The 23,099-nt window shown below is 31.6% G+C and overlaps 1 long non-coding RNA gene across 1 annotated transcript; it reads left to right on the top strand.

Annotated features, from left to right (window-relative positions):
• Positions 1–968: 968 nt before the first annotated feature.
• On the top strand, positions 969–18,091 carry LOC124888517. Its single transcript, XR_007046881.1, has 2 exons — positions 969–3,018; positions 17,848–18,091. It is a non-coding gene; the product is annotated as an uncharacterized LOC124888517 (long non-coding RNA).
• The last annotated feature ends 5,008 nt before the right edge of the window (positions 18,092–23,099 follow it).

The raw sequence follows: 23,099 nt of genomic DNA, 5'->3' as shown, positions 1-23,099 counted from the left end.
TGTATTTTGTATATAGCTTTTATGTACTTAAAGCCTTAATTCAATATTTGTTGTTTCAATATATACATATATATTTAACTGTTTTATGTATACATATGTACTTTATATATACTAGTTTAGGTGTACGTGCCTCGCGCATGTACCTCACTTATTGAGTTTAAATATTACACTAAATAGGATATTTGTTTCCTCACTTATTGAGTTTAAATATTACACTAAATAGGATATTCGTTTAAATAATAAAGATAAATACAATAATTAAATTCAACATCTTTTGGAGAATTTATTTAATTAAAACTAACCTTTACCAAAAAAATTGTTAAGCCGATCGGCATTCATCTTTTGATTAAACCTAATCTTTACCAAAAATTTCTTGTTAACTAATCTACACATAATGATGTTTAATTAATTAAAATGAATTTCCTTTAAATTGACGAATGGATTGTTCAACTTTTTTAGCATGTTCTTCACCATGCAAATCTAGCTTAAGCACAACAGTGGTGATATTCTTCATTTGAAATTTGAGAACTTTGGAGGCTAAATTATTGAAAAGAGTTAATTGAAAAGTTTGAGTAGAAAAAATAATACGATAAAGAGATCAATATATAGAAATTTCTATGGAGTATTTTTTCTATCGTATTTTAGGAGTATTTTTTTAATTGATCAGTATAAAGAAAAATATTAATTGATTCTCTTTTCATATATTTTAGGAATCCCATATATTTTAGGAGTCTAGTTAATAAATAATAATAAAATAATAAATTGAAGAAAATAGTGAAAAGACAGTTTTGTCTAGAGAATGATCTTTTAATGAAGGGCAAAAAGTTCAAATCACTTTTTGAAGGGTCCTCACACTTTCAATATATTATAAATTATAGATTATAGATAAGTTAATTTCATAGAATCATTTGATATCATTTATATATATATATATATGTATGTATGTATATATATATATATCCCTTTCCTTATAAATCTCTAATATAACTGAAGTGAGAGGAAAAGATGTTTTTGTATGAATCCTTTCTAAATACATGGAGATATTAACTATCTGTCTATAGAATGCAAATATTAAAAATTAAATCAAAAAGTTAGTTAAAAGGTATCTAAGATGGCTATATGCTAAGCCTTGCCTTTAATTTTTGGATCTTCTTTTTCAAATATCTTGTCACGATCCAATAAAAAACACATTTCAGTCAAACCAACAAAAAGAGGGAAAAAGGATGTGCTCAGCCTCATTCTGCCATTAAGAGGAGGCGAAATGCATGGACGATGACCCTTACCATGATTATATATCCGAAGCGAACATACATCCCCAAAACACGTAAATATGTGTTAACTTAGGTAGTTATTGACAAGTTCACAATTAATTATTTAGAACTACTATTTAACAATTTACTAAAATTAATTAATCAACAGGAGAAAAAAAGACAATGTAATTAATTTTTTTTAAAGAAAAAATGATAGTTTACAAAATCTATCTATATCTAATAATAAAGGCAAAAATTATTACATATCAACATTACAAAAAAATTACATTTATCGTTAAAAATTAAACATTAAAATAATAATTCAAAGTATTTGTCATTAGACATTAAAACTTAAACATTAAAATAAATAATTTAGAAAATGCAAAAGTCACACAAACTGCATACTAAACTTCCTCCCATGTCTTCAAAAACTGCAAAAAAATATTTCTATTTTATTTTATTTTAAAATTAAAAAAATTGATGTTAATTCACTGAAAAACTTCCTTCTATTTTGCTTTGAATTTGAATTTCTTTTAATTTGCTTCATGTTTTGACGGTTATGTTTAGTTTCGGATATATATTTGACTACTTTTTCCTTTTACTTCTCAATTTAAAACAATAGTTTCGGGACAAAACAACACACATTTTTTATTGCAAAAAAAGAAAAACAAATTACCACAAATAACATCAAATTTACTACACAACTTACAGATTGTCATGGGAACGTTCAGAGTTTGGAAGTTCTTTATGATTTTGTTTCTTTTTTCAAAATTTTTATTTGTGAATATTGTTGTTTGTAGGTCAACATTTTTAAAATGTTTGATCATGTCTGGATAATGATCATAGGAGAACGATAATTATATTTATCTTCTGGTGGATTCATGATTTCTCTTCTATTTTATAGATCTATTGAAGAATCTCCATGACCGGTGAAGAAATGCTTCAAAAGTTGTGGGTAATTGAATTCAGTGTAAGTGAGAAAGAGATAACGTAACATTTGAAATGAACATGAAATTTACCTACCATAGCTTTAACTCTGATGTCTCATTAGGTCTTTGAGGACTTCCCATTATTTATGATGGTCATCCTAAGAAATCTTTGTGAACTACTCCGTCGCCAACATATTCCTCCGGCCACCAGCAAAACCTAACGAGCGCCGCACCACCACGCCACTGCCTCCCTCCTCTCCTCTCTCCGCCACCTACATCACCGGCGAAACCTCATTAGCTCCACCTCCAGCCGCCACCAACAGCCGCTGCTTCGCCCCCTCAATCCCGTTCCTGACGAAGACCAGCCCAGTCGCTCCGATCAACGTCACCAACGGCGGCAACAACAATACCAGCCGTCCCTCCATTCTCTTTTCCAGCCATTGTCGTCTCCACCAGCGCCACAGCCGCCGCTGTACTACAACAGTACCAGGCACCGTTTCCGCCTCCGTTACAGATCTGGCTTGAGCAACCTTTTCCGGCGTAACATCGGCCCAAAATCACCGTCAGGCACCACTTTATTGCACGATTCTCCGGCGTATCTACGGCGATTTAGCTCACCGTCCGGTCATACTTCCGTAGTAAACGAACAACAAGAAGAAGAAGATAGATAGGTACCATCATCATCATCATCATCTCAAAGAAGAAGAACACAAAGCGCGTTAAAATTCGGTGACATGAATATTATTTCGGTAACACTATTTCGGCGACTAATTTGTACCGCAAATTGCCAGAATCCAGCGACTCAACCAAGTATAAGGACACAACCCATCTTCGATCAGGTGCACTCGATCCATCTTTTTTAGTTGTGTATAGCTTTCTTGATTTTTAGGAGCTGTTACTGGTAGTGTCCTGCACTATTCTTGTTGTGATTCTTGTTTCGTAGCATCTTGGCTGATTATTTGGTTGTGAGTGTCGAATTTCTTGTTGATTGGTTACTTTGTAATAGTGTTGTACGTGTGAATCTCTTTATTGTTCTTAGTAGTTTTGGAGTGTGTTACCTTGTCTGATTACTGTTACTTGATTTACTAGCATATCCATTAAGTATGGTAGTATTAGTTCCCGCTATTGACTATTGTGTATCAAAATTTGCGTTATATTATTGGTGTTGTTTCTCCCTATCTATTATAGATTGTTGTCTTTGTCCCTAGCTCCTTTATTGACTTTATTTTAACTAGTGTGTCTTTTACCTTATCTTGATCCCCCTTTATTATTTGTTTTCCCTTTTTTCTTTTTTCCCTTTGTTGCATAGTGGCTGTGATTGGAAAGGGTAGACTAGGGGCATGTCATAGGTCGGGGTTGGGGTCAGGAGATGTTGCGAGTTGGGTCTTGGAGAATTGGTACTTTGCAGGGTGTTTATAGAGCTGGTGAAGATTCTTAGAAAGAGGAGGGTTAGTGTAGCGTATGTCCAGGAAACTAAATGGGTAGGCACTCAAGCGAGAGATATGGATGGATATAAGTTGTGGTACTCGGGTAGCGTGAGACATAGAAATGGGGTAGGTATCTTAGTAGATGAAGATCTTAGGGAGCAGGTGGTAGAGGTAAAGAGAGTTAGTGATAGACTGATGTCTATTAAGTTGGTCATGGGAGGGTCTACGGTGAACGTTATTAGTACCTATGCCCAGCAAGTAGGTTTGGACGAAGAGGAGAAGAAGGATTTCTGGGAGGTTTTAGATGAGGTGGTGAGGAGCATCCCGAGCACTGAGAAGCTTTTCATGGGAGGAGATTTCAATGGGCATATTGGGTCTTTGTCGAGAGGGTAAGATGATGTGAATGGCAGTTTTGGTTGTGGTGAGCAGAATGAAGCAAGAACTTCTCTATTGGATTTTTCTAGGGCTCTTGGGTTGTGGATTGAAAATTCGAGCTTTCTAAAGAAGGAGGATCACCTTATTACGTTTCGTAGTTCAGTGGCCAAGACTCAGATAGACTTTTTGCTTCTTAGAAAAGGGGATAGAGCGCTATGTAAACACTGTAAAGTTATACCTAGCGAGAATCTTTCGACTCAATATAGGTTGTTGGTGATGGACTTGGTTATCAATAAGGGCAAAAAGAAAAGAAGTAGGGAGGCACGACCCAGGATTAAGTAGGGGAGCCTGACTTTGGCTAGTGTTTTGGAGATAAAAGAGAAGTTGAAGAGTAGGGAGGCTTGGGAGAGTAGAGGGGGTGGATAATATGTGGGAGACAACTGTCATTTGCATTAGGGAGACCGTTAGAGAGGTGTTGGGTGTCTCAAGAGGTTGATCTAGCAAACATCGAGGAGACTGGTGGTGGAACAAAGAGGTCAAGAGAAAGGTGAAGTCTAAGAAAGTGGCTTATGCTAAGTTGGTTGGGAGCAAGGATGATGAGGAAAGACAGAAAAATAAGGATGAGTATAAGGTTGCTAGAAGAGAGGCTAAGTTAGCGGTTACGGCGGCTAAGACAGCAGCTTTTGAGAGTTTGTATGCGGCTTTAAAAGAGAAAGATGGAGATAAGAAGTTGTATAGGATGGGCAAGGCCAGGGAGCGGAGGGCTCGTGACCTTGACTAAGTGAAGTGCATCAAAGAAGAGGATGGTATAGTGTTGGTTAAGGATGCCCTCATTAGGGAGAGGTAGCAGTCCTATTTTTATAAACTTTTGAACAACGAGGGGGACAAAGGTTCTGTGTTGGGAGACTTGGAGATATCTTAGGAGGGTCGCAATTATAGTTATTATAGGCGTATCGAGGTTGAGGAGGTCGAGGGAGCTATTCGCAGGATGCGGTGGGGTAGGGCGACAGGGCCAGACGAGATTCCAGTAGACTTTTGGAAGAGCACTAGCGGGGCAGGTCTGGAGTGGTTGACAAGGTTGTTTAACATTATTTTTAGAGCTGCTAAGATGCCTGAAGCATGGAGGTGGAGCACGATGATTCCAGTGTATAAGAACAAGGGAGACATTTAGAGTTGTAACAACTATAGAGGTATTAAGTTGTTGAGTCATACTATGAAGGTTTGGGAAAGAGTGGTAGAGTTGAGGATGAGGAGGATCGTGACGATCTCTGAGAATCAGTTCGGTTTCATGCTTGGTCGCTCGACCACTGAGGCCATTCACCTTGTGAGAAGAATAGTGGAGCAGTTTCGAGAGAGAAAGAAGGACTTGCACATGGTGTTTATTGATCTAGAGAAAGCATATGACAAAGTTCCCAGGGAGATCCTGTGGAGGTGCTTGGAGGCTAGAGGGGTGCCCATGGCGTACATTAGGTCGATTCAGAATATGTATAATGGTGCGAAGACTCGTGTAAGGATGGTATGTGGAGATAGAGATAGACCGAAGAAATATTGGAGGGAGGTGATTAGGCATGATATGGAGCAATTACAGCTTACAGAGGACATGACTCTTGATAGGAAGGTGTGGAGGATGCGGATTAGGGTAGAGGGTTAGGGGGTGGGAGCGCGGTGGTAGTAATAGGGGAGTGCTCCTTTGGGTTTGGAGTCTCTGGTTCGTAGTGTTGGGGCTGTAGTTTTTAGGGTTGGTAGTGTTGGTTTTTTTGCATCCCGTACTAGTTTATTATGCACTTATCTTTTGTGTTTGTTATACTGTTAGTTTGTTTTGTGTACCATACTAGTTTGTATCCGCTTACTTTTTGTATTTGTTATACTGTTATTGGTCCTAAATCGGGGGTCTATCGGAAGCAACCTCTCTACTTCTCTTGAGGTAGTGGTATGGTCTGCGTACACTCTAGCTTTCCCAGACCCCACTAGGTGGGAATACACTGGGTATGTTGTTGTTGTTGTGTGCTTTAAAGTAGATTTTAAGTATATTTAATTGAAAAAACAATTTGATTCTTATAAAATTATTTGCTAATGAAATATGTAGATGATAAATCATTTTATAAAGATGAAACTAACTTCCCTATTTTAATGAAAACTAAGTAAATTATGAATAATTTAAGAGCCATATTTGTAAATTTGGCCATTTTAAGACAAAATTTAATAATATCTTTAACAAGATTTAATTTAGATTAAAGCACAAAATATTGTAAGATAAATTATCTGAACTTGATTTGAAAATAAACAAAATTTTCATTAAAACGAAAAACAAAAATAAATATAATAAAAGAAAAAAAGAAAAACAAAAGATGACCAAAAAAATAAAAGAGGTAGGTACAAATATACCCACATAAAAATTTTAGAAGACTTTTTCTCTCTCTAGAATGCGATTTCCGATCAGCGACTGTTGAACATGGCGCGGAAAGCGAGAGCTGGTGTGCTACGTGATGGGGTCAAATCCGCCAAAAGTTGTGATAGAGGGCTTCCTCAAGAGAATTTGGAAGGATAAATATATCGATAAAATAGCCCAAGTAAACAGAGGTGTTTTCCTGATGAGGTTCAATACACTGGAAGCAAGGGAGAAGGTTGTGGAAAAATGTTTGATAAAAGATAGTTGTGATTAGACCTTGGAAAATTGATATCGATGTGTCCACAGAAGCAATAGATAAGGTGTCGATTTGGGTACGACTAATGGACATGCTGTCAAATATTGGGGCCAAAATACATTGAAGAAGATATCTAGTTTAGTGGGGAGTCCAATAAAGACGGAATCTGCAACCAAAAGCAGGGAGAGGATGGCGTTTTTCAGGGTGCTAGTTGAAGTCCCAATAAATGAGGAATATCCTAAGGAGGCAAAGTTTGAGAATAAGGTAGGGAAAATCATTAAGCAACAAGTAGTCTATGAATGAAAACCTATCTTGTGCATCAAATTTCAGACATAATGAGCTGGAATTCGACGGAAGGAATTTGATAAATACCCAATGAAGCAGGAGAAACGGGTAAATGGACTGAAGTACATGGTAAGAAGCTACAGAGGGAGATAAAGAAGAAGCAAATCTACGTTGAGACAAGTAATTCGTTTGCTACTTTAGGTGCAGCTGCATTGCCTCTTAGTCAAGTAGGGGATAGCAAAAGTACAAGCCATGGAAATATGAGGGGTGGCGGTACGCACCTGCCCAATGGATAGGATTGGATTTTAGAAATCTAGGGGGTTAAATAGAGATGACAACAAAATGAAATGCAGGTTTACTTGCATAACATGAAAGTTAGTCTATTTGGTCTCCTGGAGATAAGGGTAAAGAGGGCTAAGGCTACTCAAGTTGCTCTTACTCTTTGTAAGAATTGGTCATTTATGACAAACCATGGGTATCACCCTGGAGGTCGTATTTGGGTCATACGTAAAGCTGATGTGTATACAGTTAATATCAGTCTAACCACTGATCAGTTGATCCATCGTCAAGTGGAACATAGAAGGCAAAAACTGAAGATGGACATCACTATGTTATATGGGATTAACGACAATAATGAAAGAAAGAGGCTATGGACAAGTATCATGGGAATCTATAACACCATAAGGGGGTCGTGGCCCCTTATAGGAGATTTCAACAATGTTTTAAATGTGTAGGAAAGAGTTGGTAGTAGAGTCAGTTGTTGAAATAAGAGATTTCAAGTATTGTCAACTCAAGGACCTTAAATCTTCAGAATCCTATTATACCTGGACGAATAAGCAATAAGGAGAGGACAGAGTGGTTAGTAAAATTGATAGAGTGCTAGCCAATACTAAATGGCACACGGAACTACCAGCTAGTGAAGTGCATTTTATGAATGAAGGACTATCAGATCATTCCCCAGCAATTGTGTGATGAGAGGGTGGAGCATATAGGCAGAAGACATAATTTACGTATTATAACATATGGAGTTTAGCACCATATTTTCAAGAAATGGTAAGACTAAGTTGGATGAAACCAAATACAGGTAGAAGAATGTATCGGGTGGTTGGCAAAATGCACAAACTAAAGAGCATTTTGTATAAGCTAAACAAAGAAATGTTTCAAGATGTTGAAAAACAAGCAATGGACGCACATCATATATTGAAGAATTGTCAGACAAAGTTGCAATTGGACCCAAGAAAAGAGGATTGCACAAAGCCACAACTGCAGTTGAGTATAAAAGGTAGAAGCTAGTGAGTGAACAGTTCCTACAACAGAAATGTAAAGTGAAATGGTTACAGGAGGGTGACTTAAACACAAGGTTCTTCCACGACCAGATGTAGGAAAGAAGGAACAATAATTGAATATTTTCTGTAAAAAACATAGATAGTGTGCTAATACAAGACATATAGGGTATTGTTAATGCGCTTACAGATTTTTATTCAAAACTACTGAGGACAGCTGTAGACAATAGAACTCATATTGATAGTGGTCTGATACGAAAAGGTCCAGTGATAACTGAACTACAAAGGAAGAAGCTGCCTAAAGAATTCACAGTATAGGAGGTTAAAAATGCTTTGTGGTGGGGGTGATAAAACCCCTGAGCCGGATGGGTTTGGGAGCAAATTCTTCAAAGATACCTGGAGCATTACTGGAGCTGATGTTATTGCAGGGATCTTGGAATTCTTCAGGACTGGTGAACTTCTGAAAAAATAAAAGAAGAAAGAGAAGCTTAACTAAACCTAACCTAACAGCACGCCCCTTACCCCATTTCCCTACTAACTCACAAAAACACATACACAATTTAAACTTTTAATTTTTATAATTCACTATAACACGGTTTTTTTGCTCTTTTATAGCATATTATTTTTTCAGACGACTATAAGAATAGAAAATACACTTTAAGAATCTTTTTTCTTAGCAATTAAAATAGAAGTTTTCATCAAATTGTTTTTAGCACATAAATAAGAAACAGGTACACAAAAGAAAACAGAACGGATATGCATCAAATAAAATATAGAAGCACAACACTGAAGAGACATAATGTATGAAATGCAATGATGATGATAGTGATGATGTGATATGAATGAGGTTATCACATAACCTCCATATACATCTACCGAGTCTCATTGCTTTCAGGTAGGATCCATGGAAAGTTTACAACTCATATACTCTCTCAATACTCAATTTCAATTCCAATTTCAATATCTCATCTCCGACTCGTGGAATATGATAGATGGTTTTGTAAAAGTGTCTCGTTTCTGTCAAATCAATATTTTCTCAATGGTACCAATGTCTCATGAATATATGTATCATATGACGATGCAATGCTCACAACCAAGCCAATATGAAGATATTGAATTCATTCAATACATGTGCATGTGAGCTCAAAATCTACTCAATATATCCACTATTCATGATTTCATATAAGCAAAGTACCATTAAAATAATTATGCAAGTAAGACATCATTAATATCATATTTATCAATTTATGACCCCCACAGGCGTTATATCAACTACATAGGCATAACATGCATATACAAGTCCAATAATGTCAAATAAATCCCTCACACGAGCAACATGCAACAAATATCATCTTAAGTCACCAACAACCACAATATAAGCCCCCACACGGGCACATAACAATAATGATAATATCAAAATATGGTCTCCATGATCAATATCTATACCAATATATATACTAGTCTTATTTTACGTGCCTCGCGCGTGTATCTCGCTTCAAAGAATTCAATTAACAAAGTCACTTCAATATTATAAAAGAAAATATGCTTGAATAAATAAATAAATAAATAAATTTATTTAATTCGAAAAATACTTCAACATAAAACTAATATATTCATAAAAATCATATAAAACCATAAGAGAGCATTACGTTAACTAACAATAAATGTATATGAAAAATAAATTCATGTGTGTATGTTATATTATTAAGTACGAACTTTAAAAATCCGATGTAAATTATTAACCTTATTTATGATAAATTTGTAACTTGAATTTATTGGGTCTAGTATTAAACCAAATTAAATTGTATTGAAATATAGTCAATTTAGGCAAATTTTGATAGTTGTCTGTATCGAATCGCTCTTTAAATATATTTATTTTGTAAAATAGCAGTTTTTAGACAAAATTTGTAGTTATTTTGGTTTGTAGAAATTATTTTCTATATAAGGTAAAATTCTACTTTCTAACCTAAATCAACAAGAACTTTAATTAATTTCAAATTCTTTAATATTTCGTATAATTAGTAATAAAATTATTTAAGGAAAAAGGTGAAAAGACAATTTTATTTCAAAATCTTTTAATGAACGACAAAAAACTTGAATCACTTTGTCTAAGAATAGTGTACATACTTTGCGCGTGTCTCTCTTGTCAATTAAAAAGTTCATTATATCTATATAGCTTGTACCAATCAATCAAAAGAGCCTATTTGTTAAAAACAAAGACCATAAGTCCGATCTCATAATTTATTCACAATTTTAAAAGTTGCATATAATAAAATTTAAAAAAAAATTCGTATAGAATCAGAATGATTAACCACATTCTTATGATAGAATGTAATGATCCAAATTATTTGTTCAAATTTATAAATAAGTAAATTTTAAATTATTAATTATAAATGTGTTATTATTAACAAAAATCACACTAAATATCAATTAACATTTATCTATCAAGAATATATGATAATTTATTAATTTAAACTTAAGAACATACTAAAATCACGCACACAAAAAAACTTCTCAATTATTAATTATCTATCAAATATACATTGTAAACATAAAAAAATACTTATACAAAAATTTTAAAAATCTTTCCTCAAATCACAAGTAAATTTATCTCTTCAATCATAAATACTAATAATATTTTATTTTTCTTTTAAAAAAGAAACTTCTCAGTAAACAATTATCGATCAAGAATACATGATAGTTTATTATTGTAAACTTCAAGAATATACTAAAATCTTAGATGATTTACCTGAGAAAATTGAAGGAAAGGTGTTTTTTAAGTCTTGAATGAAGGATTGGTGACATTGATCAATTTAAAGGGTCAAACATAATTAAAAAACTTGATTAGGTTAATTGTGGACTTGATTAATATTTTCTAAACTTTTTAATCTTTTCAAAAATACAAATTAACCCACACCCACAAAACTTTCCTCTTCTCTCTCTCTTCTCTCTCTTCTCTCTTTCTCTCGATAGTTTCTCTCTCTAACTTTACCCAACCAACAACTTTTCAAATTTCTCCCTTCAATCTTGTGCAACTTCAACCTCTGGCAACAAATAGTTTTGAGTTCTTGCCCGTTCCTTTTTTACTTTCAACCGTCAGTCGACGTGACAACATTCTCCGGCGACAACAATTTCGAGTTCTTCACTGTTTCTTTTCGATTTTCACAAGTAAAAAATTAGGGATTTTAAGTTAAGACGAAAATGAGGAACTTGATTTGTTGGTGTTTGTTATTTTTTTATGTTTTTTGTTATTTTTTTTAATGTTGTTATTTTTAGTTGAATTTCTCATCTGGATGTATCTGCTACTGCTGTTTTTTAATAATGGATAAAACATGTAACGTGAATCCAACAGATGAGTATTTGTTGCAACATATATGACTAATCTGTTGCAACATATATGCCTAATATGTTGCGCAGATTAGTAATCTGTTGCGACATATATGACTATTCTGTTGCACAAATTAGTAATATGTTGCAACATATATGAATAATCTGTTGCAACATATATGACTAATTTATTGCAACAAATAAGTAATCTGTTGCAACATATATGACTAATCTATTGCAACATATATGACTAATCTGTTACAACAATTACTCATCTCTTGGATTCATTTTATAGTGTTGTAATATGAATCCAACATTGGATCATCTGTTGCAACAGATTAGTTATATATTGCAATAAATTACTCACTTGTTGCAATAGATGACTCATATGTTGGATTTATGTTGCATGTTCTATCCATTGTAGCAGTAGTAGATACACCAAATAAGAAATTCAACAAAAATTATAATTTTACTTACAAAATAAGTTATGAAGTAATGTCCAAGTGATATACGAACAAAATTTGACCTAATTTTTTTTAAAAAAATTTCAACAAGAGCACAAAATTTTTTATGAAACAGATAAAAAAGACAAAAATAATATACCAGACATCAAATGCAAAAGGATCAAGGGGACAAACATTTGAGTTCTCCTAAAAACGTTTAAGTTCCCTAATATTTTAATTGCTTTCTAATAGTTGACCCATCTGTTACAACAGATTTTATATCAGTTTGATAATTTCCAACAGATGAATCATCTGATGCAACATGCTAGTCATCTGTTGATTCAAATTAAACAATTATTAGTAATAACTAAATTGATTTAGCTAAAATTAAAGACGTCTCTACGACAACAAGACAAACATTTGTGTTCTCCTAAAAATATTTGAGTTCCCTAATATTTTAGTTATTTTCCAACAGATTATCTATTTGTTGCAACAAGTTAGTCATCTATTGCAACAGATGTTTATAACAGGTTAGCTATTTGTTTATTCAAATTAAACAATTATTAATAATAACTAAATTAATTTAACTAAAATTGAAGATAAGTCTTTAATACAGGACCTTAGACAAGGGGACAAATGTTTGAGTTCTCCTAAAAATATTTGAACTTTAGTATTTTAAATTGTTTTTCAACATATATCGACCTCGGAACCAAAATGAGCCACGGAATTAAAAAAGTGACCAAAATAGGCCACCTATTTAAAAAGTGGCCAAAATAGGCTACTTATTTAAAAAGTTACCAAAATAGGCTACATTTTCTTCCTTTTTCTTAATAGTCAACTAACGGAGTTGACTTTTACAAAAACATAAAAAAAAATTACGTTTTACATTTTTTTGTACGTTTTATAAAAAAAATATAAAACATAGGAATTTTTTACGTTTTACACGATAACCGAGATAAAATACAATGAATTGTCAAATCAATTAAAAAGGTACTAAAAAAAAAGTTGTTCAACGTAACAAAAAGTTACGTTCTTAACTTTTTTATAGCAGTGGTCCCCCACCCACAATTTCTTTTTCTACAAATGTCCCATCACTTCTACTTTTTCCTCTTTTACATATGATAATTATGAATTTTTTATTAGTTAAATTTATTTATATTTTAGATGTAGTTCAAATAATTTTTTTTTCTAATAAATTTTTACGTTTTACATAAAAAAATTAAAAAAAGAAGTATCAATTACCTCATTAACTTAACAATTTTCTTATATTTATTCTATATCAAAAAATAATCACTTCTATCCTTAATTATCCTATTTCTCATTAAAAAAATTATACTTTTAAGTTTTCCTCTACTCCAAAATAGTGAAATGTTGAATTATCGTCGATCAAATATGCTACTATATACAAGAATTATATTTTTTTAGGAGTGTTCCTAAAAAAATATATTTTCTTATATTAATTTAGGAGTGTTCCTAAATTAAATTGTGATTTTACTCCATTAATTATAATATAAAATGTATTTGTGCATGTGAGTTTCCTCAATATCCTAATCGAAACACTAATCGAAAACTACGATGAATCACTATCCGAAAAATTAATTTCATATTTTTAACACACCAAAAAAATATAATTCTTCTATATAGTAGCATATTTGATCGACGATAATTCAATATTTCACTATTTTGGAGTAGAGAAAAATTCAAAAGTATAATTTTTTTTAGAGAGAAATCGGATAATTAAGGATAGAAGTGATTATTTTTTTATATAGAATAAATATAAGAAAATTGTTAAGTTAATGAGGTAATTGATACTTCTATTTTTTAAATTTTTTATGTAAAACGTAAAAATTTATTACATAGAGAAAAAAATAAATTATTTGAACTACATGTAAAATATAAATAAATTTAACTAATAAAAAAATTCATAATTATCATATGTAAAAAGAGAAAAAAGTAGAAGTGATGGGACATTTATAGAAAAATGAATTATGGGTGGGGGACCACTACTATAAAAAAATTAAGAACATAACTTTTTGTTATGTTGAACAACTCGTTTTTTAGTATCTTTTTAATTGATTTGATAATTCACTATATTTTTTCCTCGGTTATCGTGTAAAACATAAGAAATTCTTACGTTTTATATTTTTTTTATAAAACGTAAGAATTTCTTACGTTTTACAAAAAAAAAATGTAAAACGTAAGAAATTCTTACGTTTTTGTAAAAGTCAACTCTGTTAGTTGATCGTTAAGAAAAAAAATAGAAAACGTAATAAATTATTACGTTTAACCTATTTTGGTAACTTTTAAAATAGGTGAGCTATTTTGGTCACTTTTTAAATTCTGTGGCTCATTTTTGTTCTGAGTTCACATATATCTTGTCTATTTAATAATTTCCAATAGATGAGTCATATGTTGCAACAATTTAGTCATCTGTTGCAATATATGTCTATATTTGTTGGATAATTTTCAATAGATGAGTTAGCTTATTGCAACAGGTTAGTCATCTGTTGCAACAGATGTCTATATATATTTGGTCATTTTCAACAAATGTCTTTAACTGTTTGGTCTTTTCCAACAGATTACTCATTTATTGCAACATGTTAATTGTAATTGTAATTGAACTTATCAATTCATCTTTAATTTTAGCTAAATCAATGTTGTTATTACTAATAATGTCTTAATTTGAATCATTTCAAATAAAATTGGTCAATTAACACTTTACTCAAGACGAATACACTTAGATGATCATGTAATTACTATGAGATTAATTGAAATCGTAATTAAATTATCAATTTATCTTTAATTTTAGTTAAATCAATTTAGTAATTACTAATAATTATTTAATTTTAATTATTTCAAATTAAATTGGTCAATTGATCATTCTACTTAAGACGAAACACTTAGTTGATCATGTAATTACTATAAAATTAATTGAAATTGTAAGTGAACTTACTAATTCATCTTTAATTTTAGTTAAATCAATATAGTTATTTATAATTATAGCTTGGTTTGAATCATTTCAAATAAAATTGGTCAATTGATCACTTTACTCAAGACTAACACAGTTAGTTGATCGTGTAATTACCATGAGATTAATTGAAACAATAATTGAACTTATTAATACTAGTTAAATCAATTTAGTTATTACTAATATAATGGCTTAATATGAATAAATAGATGACTAAGATGTTGCAAAAGATGAGTAATCAGTTGAAAATGATCAAACAGATAAAGACATCTGTTGCAACAGATTAGTTACCTATTACAACAGATTAGTAATCTGTTGGAAATAACAAACAGATAAAGTCATATGTTGCAACAGATTAGTCATCTGTTGGAAATGACCAACAGATAAAGACGTTTGTTACAATAGATGACTAATCTATTGCAACATATGTGTATATCTGTTTGATAATTTTCAACAAATGACTCATCTGTTGCAACAGATTAAATCCGTTCAATAGATTATATACTTAAATGATCATTTAATTACTATGAGATTAATTGATATTGTAATTATTAATTCAATTTGGCTATTACTAATAATGACTTAATTTGAATCATTTCAAATAAAATTAGTCAATTGATCACTCTACTCAGAACGAACATACTAAGATGATCGTGTAATTAATATGAGAATAATTGAAATCGTAATTGAACTTATCAATTCATCTTTAATTTTAGTTATATCAATGTAGTTATTAGTAATAATATCTTAATTTGAATCATTTCAAATAAAATTGGTCCATTAACACTTTACTCAAGACAAATACGCTTAGATGATTATGTAATTACTTTGAGATTAATTGAAATCATAATTAAAATTATCAATTCACCTTTAATTTTAGTTAAATTAATTTAATTATTACTAATGATTGCTTGATTTTAATTATTTCAAATAAAATTGGTCAATTGATCATTCTACTTAAGACGAAACACTTAGTTGATCATGTAATTACTATAAAATTAATTGAAATTGTAAGTCAACTTACTAATTTATCTTTAATTTTAGTTAAATCAATATAGTTATTTCTAATTATGGTCTGATTTTAATCATTTCAAATAAAATTGGTCAATTGATCACTCTACTCAGGACGAACACACTTAGTTGATAGTGTAATTACCATGAGATTAATTGAAACTGTAATTGAACTTATTAATTTATGTTTAATTCTAGTTAAATAATTTAGTTATTACAAATATAATGACTTAATATGAATCAATAGATGACTAACATGTTGCAAAAGATTAGAAATTTGTTGAAAATGACTAAACAGATAAAGACATCTGTTGGAAATGACCAAGCAGATAAAGACATCTGTTGGAAATGACTAAATAAATATAGACATATGTTGCAACAGATGACTAACCTGTTGCAATAAATGACTCATCTATTGAAAATTATCAAACAAATATAGACATCTGTTGCAACAGATGACTAAGTTATTGCAACAAATGACTCATCTGTTGAAAATTATCAAACATATAAGATATATGTTGAAAAATAATTTAAAATACTAAAGCTCAGATGTTTTTAAGAGAACTCAAATGTTTGTCCCCTTGTCTAAGGTCTTGTCTTTAATTTTAGTTAAATCAATTTAGTTATTACTAATAATTGCTTAATTTGAATCATTTTAAATAAAATTTATCAATTGATCATTCTATTAAGGACAAATACATTAATTGAAATTGTAAATGGACTTATCAATTCATCTTTAATTTAGTCAAAATCAATTTATTTATTACTAATAATGACTTAATTTGAATCATTTGAAATAAAATTGGTCGATTGATCACTCTCCTCGAGACGAATACACATAGTTGATCATGTAATTACTATGAGATTAATTGAAATTGTAAGTGAACTTATCAATTCATCTTTAATTTTAGTTATATCAATTTTGTTATTACGAATAATGGCTTATTTGATTCATTTCAAATAAAATTGGTGAATATTGATCACTCTAATCATGATGAATACACTTAGTTGATAATTTAATTACTATGAGATTAATTGAAATTGTAAGTTTATCTTTAATTTTAGTTAAATCAATTTAATTATTACTAATAATATCTTAATTTGAATTATATCAAATAAAATTGGTCGATTGATCACTCTACTCAGGACGAATACACTTAGTTAATCATGTAATTACGATCAAATTAATTGAAATTGTAAGTGAACTCATTAATTCATGTTTAATTTTAGTTAAATCAACTTAGTTATTACTAATAATGGCTTAATTTGAATCATTTAAAATAAAATTGGTCAATTAATTATTCTACTAAGGATGAAACACTTAATTGATCATTTAATTACTGAGGTTAATTGAAATCGTAATTGAACTTACTAATTCATCTTTAATTTTAGTTAAATCAATGTAGTTATTTCTAATAATGGTTTAAATTTGAATTGTTTCGAACAAGTTCAATTGACTATTGCTAACGAAAAAACTAGACTTCTTACCTACGATTAAGAAGGAGAGTCTTGGCGTAACTGGTAAAGTTGTCTCTATGTGACAAGGAGTTCACAGGTACAAGCCGTGAAAACAGCTTCTTACAAAAATGTAGGATAAGGTTGCATACAATGCACCCTTGTGGCTCAGACCTTGGCAAACCCCATATATGGTGAGAACTTTAGTGTACCGTGCCTAAGTATCCTTTTTTTGGACAAAGATTCCCATTTGCTTACCAGCGAAGTGCATATAACCTATAGTTACATTACAGTTGCATGTAGTTTGGTAGTATAACTTCTGAAATTCTCTTCTTGCTGCATTAACCAGGACGATTGACAGTAATCTATTCCTAGGATGCTGTTGTCCTTTCGATTTTTTGTATACTAAAATGTTTTCTAATTTTATAAAAAATTAAATGGCTTTTCAGGTAAGGTCTTTCTTGAACATGGCTCAGAACTGTGACTGATCTCGCGTGACAGGGCCGGTGCTTGCTGGATGTCATGTTGGTCATATATGCTCGTGTATTTACATATGCGTTATTTGAGCTATAACGTATTTTAAGAAGGGACAACATTAGGTGATGGATTTTAAGACGATACAATATTAGGCGATGACAGTTTATACATGGGTCTTTTGGTACATTGGATTGAATAAGTACGAATTCCAACTCATGAGATATTTCATCATTGCTTATCCTATTCTTCATATGAGATAGTAATTCTACCATTTTAATACAAATGATGGGATAAAATAGTCTTCAAATTTGTTAATACCTCATATTAAACATAGAATAAAGTTAATTCTAAATTTTATCCGGTGATTATTTTTCTTATTTGATTTACCAAACAATCATAGGTTAAAGCTTATTAACTCATAAAATGAACTTGTGTATACGTAACTTTTCAAATAAAATTTCATTGAAACTCTTAAATTTTCAAGGTTGATGTGCGATTGTTGACACCCAAAAAAAGCATGATAATTGTGAATTTGAAAGTAATGGAACTATAAAATTAGAACGAGTTTTTCAGTTGAACTTCTATGAAACAATATCTTCATTTATTGAGTTAGATATATATGATCAATATCCATCATTTTAATGAACATAAACTTTTATTTTAGTTAGTGAAGGAGTAACTTATTCTAACAAAATTTTATTTATGATTTTTTTTCAATCTATTTTCTAAAATCAAATTCTAATTAATTAGTAATGTACACGTGCAACACACGTATCATGGACTAGTATATATATGTGTGTGTGTATATATATATATACACACATATATATATATATGTATGTATATGTATATATGTATATATATATATATATATATATATATATATATATATATATAATTAGTTAGAGATCATAAGACATCATTTTTGATATGCAACCAGTTCTCCCTTGAAGAGTCAGTAATCAAAACGAAGGAAAATAAAAGTTCAAATGAAACAAAATAAGGTGAAAGTCTATACAAAGCGTTGGATAGTAAAGGTGGAGATAAAAAGTTATACAGGCTAGCCAAGGTTAGGGAAAGGAAGGCTCGAGATCTTGACCAAGTGAAGTGTATTAAGAATGTGGACGACAAAGTTTTGATGGAGGAGAGTCTTATTAGAAGGAGATGGAAGTCTTACTTTCATAAGCTTCTGAACATAGGAAGGGATACTAGCATTGTGTTGGTAAATTTATAGCATTTTGAGAGGTTTCACGATTATGACTATTGTAGGCGGTTAAGGTTGAGGAGGTTAGGGGGCTATTCGTAGGATGCATAGAGGTAGACCGACGAAATAGATGAGATTCGGTGAGGGGTGGGTATGAAGTGATTGGCTCGATTATTTAACATAATTTTTAAAACGGCGAAGATGCCTGAAGTTTGGAGGTGGAGTATGATGATTTTGTTGTATAAGAATAATGGTGACATTCAGGATTGCAACAATTATAGGAGTATCAAGTTGTTGAGTTGTTGAGTCACACTATGAAGGTTTGGGAGAGGGTGGTAGAGTTGAGGTTGCGAATGATTGTTATTATTTCTAAAAATTAGTTTGGATTTATGTCAGGACGTTCGACTACTAAAGTCCTCCATCTCGTTAGGAGACTGGTGGAGCAGTATAGGAAAAGGAAGAAGGACTTGCACGTGATGTTTATTGACTTAGAGGAGGCCTATGATAGAGTCCCTAGGGAGGTTCTATGGAGGTGCTTGGAGGTTAGAAATGTACCTATAATTATTATAAGTCATTATGTATTAAAAATTAATAATATTTAATTATAAAAAGATAAAATAAAAATTTATGATATGTCTGCTTCAACTGCTTCAGCCGTGATATTACTATATCACCCCAAATTAATTATTATAAGTCATTTATATATTAAAAAATTAATAATATTTAATTTAAAAAAAGTAAAATAGACATTTATGGCATGCCTGCTTCAACTGCTTCTACCATAGTTTTATTGAATATCACCCCTAATTAATTATTATAAGTCACTTGAGTATTAAAAAATTAATAAAATTTAATAAAAAAAGGTAAAATGGATATAAAAATAATAAATTAACTCTTAATATTTTAAATTAACTTGACATCTTATATGAGGTTCACTTAAATTTTTTTCACAAGCATTTTTTATAGTAATTTTGCTTTGTCACTTCTAATTAGTTGTTGTAAGACATTTATGTTTCGCTGTTTCAATCGTGATTTTATTATATCACCCCTAATTAATTTTATGTCCATCTAAGCATTGTGGTTGACGGATTTGTTTAATGGAATTTTCAAGACGGCGAGAATGCCTGAGGTTTGGAGATGGAGTACGATGATTTCGCTTTATAAAAACAAGGGTGACATTCAGAGTTGCAACAACTGTAGGGGTATTAAGCTGTCGAGTCACACCATGAAGATTTGAGAGAGAGTGGTTGAGCGGAAATTGAGGAGGGTCATGTCTGTTTCGGAGAATCAGTTTGAATTTATGCCTGATCGCTCGATGACAAAGGCAATTCATTTGGTGAGGAGATTGGTGGAGCAGTATAGAGAAAGAAAGAGAGACTTACACTTGGTGTTCATCGACTTGGAAAAGACGTATGATAAAATCCTGAGGGAGGTTCTTGGGAGGTGAGAGGAGTCCCGATGGAGTAAATCAGACTTATTAAGGACATGTACGATGGAGGGAAGACCAGGGTGAGGACGGAGGGAGAAGACTTAGACTACTTTCCGATCGAGATAGGATTGCATCAGGGATCGACTCTTAGTTTGTTCCTATTTGCGTTGGTGATGGCCGTGTTGATGCGGAGTATTTAAGGCGAGGTACCTTGGTGTATGCTATTTGCGGATGATGTAGTGTTGATTGATGAGACGCGGAGGGGCGTGAACGATAATTTCAAGGTTTGGAGGCAAACCCTTGAGTCGAAGGGGTTCAAGTTGAGTAGGTCCAAGATGGAGTATTTAGAATGCAAGTTTAGTGACTTGAGGCAGGAGGACGGTGTAGTGGTGAGGTTGGACTCCTAGGATGTTTGTAAGCGGGATAGGTTTAAGTATCTTGGGTCTATGATCCAAGGAATGGTGAGATTGGTGAGGATGTCACTAATTGTATTGGAGCAGGTTGGATGAAGTGGAGGCTCGCCTCGGGAGTATTGTGTGATAAGAAAGTGCCCCTTAAGCTTAAAGGCAATTCTATAGAGTGGCAGTCCATCCGGCCATCTTGTATGGCACGGAGTGTTGGCCAGTCAAGCACTCCCACATCCAAAAATTAAACGTGGTGAAAATGAGGATATTGCGTTGGATGTGTGGGACAACTAGAGGGGACAACGTTAGAGATGAGATTATCCGAGAGAAGATGGGAGTGACATCGGTGGAGGATAAGATGCGGGAAAAAAGGTTGATGCTCCAGTTCGTAGGTGTAAAAGGCTAGCGTTGGATGGCTTCAGGAGGAGTAGAGGTTGGCCGAAGAAATACTGGAGGAAGGTAATCAGACATTACATGGAGAATCTGCATCTTACTGAGACATGACCCTAGATAAAAAGGTGTGGAGGTCGCAAATAAGGGTAAAAGTCTAGCAGGAGGATGTGAGTTGTAGCTAGCCAGCAGGAGAGATCTTGTGTAGCCGGGTTAGTAATTATGGGACTGTGTTCATAGGTGTCTATGATTGTGAGTATTTGTTACTTATACGTGGGTGTCCCATTCATAATTTCTCAGTTGCTATTTTCTTATTTTGTGTTGCACTATCTCTCGTATTTTCGTATTGCTCTAATTTACTTTTATTATTCCTTACGCTCTCTTCTGTTATGTAATCCATCTCATTGTCTACGATTCTTTATCTTGAGCTGGGAGTCTATCGGAAACAACCTCTCTACTTCTTCGGAGGTAGCGGTATGGACTGCGTACATCTTACCCTTTTCAGACCCCACTTTGTGGGAACACACTAGGTTTGTTGTTGTTATTGTTGTATAATTGGCTATCGATGATACAAAACTCTAGACAAGGAGGTTAACATATATTATTCAAAAAATACATAAAAATTATTATAAATTACGATAGTTAACAACTTAAAATATCTAAAAATAATTTAATCTGTTATATATCTCAAAATATATATATAAAAAATACTATAAATTACAATAATTAACAACTTAAACAATTTAAAAGATACAAAATATTTGGTTGACTCTAAAAATTATATTAGTGTTACTTAAATTGAAATAGAAGAAAAGTATTATAAATCACAATAATTAAAAACTTCAATTATTTAAAAAATATAATTCACTATCAATGCCACAAAAGCTTGGATAAGAAAGCAATGTATATTATTTGAAAATTACGTTAAAAATATTATAAATTACAATAGTTAATAACTTAAATTATCTAAATACATATTAAAAATATAATTAATTATCTAAATTCTATATGTGGCACATAAATTGAGATAAAAAATAACATATATTGAACCCGTGCTAGATCTCGGATGAATCTTAGAATGTACATGCAATCCTTTTTTTTAAAAAAAAAACTTTTGTTTAAATATATCAAGATTGAAAAGACAAGTTCTAATACAGCACACCAAACGGTGTATAAGAAATAATGATAGCATAAATAATATTGATATTATTAATTCAAGCATTATTAATGCAAACATTACTAATATGTTCTATTCAAAATTATTTTTATACACTTTAACAAACGACTCCTACGTTTCAATGGAAGGAACATATACAAAAGTAAAGTTCGATAAAACATTTACAGAAGTATGTTTATTGTTTTCTCAAAGTCAAATAACTTAAATTGATATGACGGATGATAACTTATAATTTTTTTATATATATAATTTTTGAAACACTTAAAATTTAAATTTAATTTAACTTCAAAGAACAAGTTGACAAATAAAAGAGAAGAAAAAATGAAAGCAAAGGATGTTTATGTCGGCTTAGTAGGGGAATACGATGTAATTTTGAATTATTAATTGCAATCCACATGTGATGTAATATGCAATGACCAGATAACCCTTTTATATTTTTCAACAATTATTTTCTATTTTATACAACAAATGTCAAGTCTTATGCATTAATTCTAATCTCATATTTTATACTCAATGTAGCAAATCTCAGTCATATGATTAAAGATCTAAACTTTAAAATGCATCAAAGTTTTTTTATTCAGATGAATAAGTTATACATAATTATCTTGCAAGATAATTTG

Source organism: Capsicum annuum, chromosome 1, assembly GCF_002878395.1.
Source record: "Capsicum annuum cultivar UCD-10X-F1 chromosome 1, UCD10Xv1.1, whole genome shotgun sequence".
NCBI classification, from domain to species: Eukaryota; Viridiplantae; Streptophyta; class Magnoliopsida; order Solanales; family Solanaceae; genus Capsicum; species Capsicum annuum.
The sequence above is the reverse complement of the archived record's forward strand: the minus strand, read 5'-3'. Positions and strand labels throughout refer to the sequence as shown.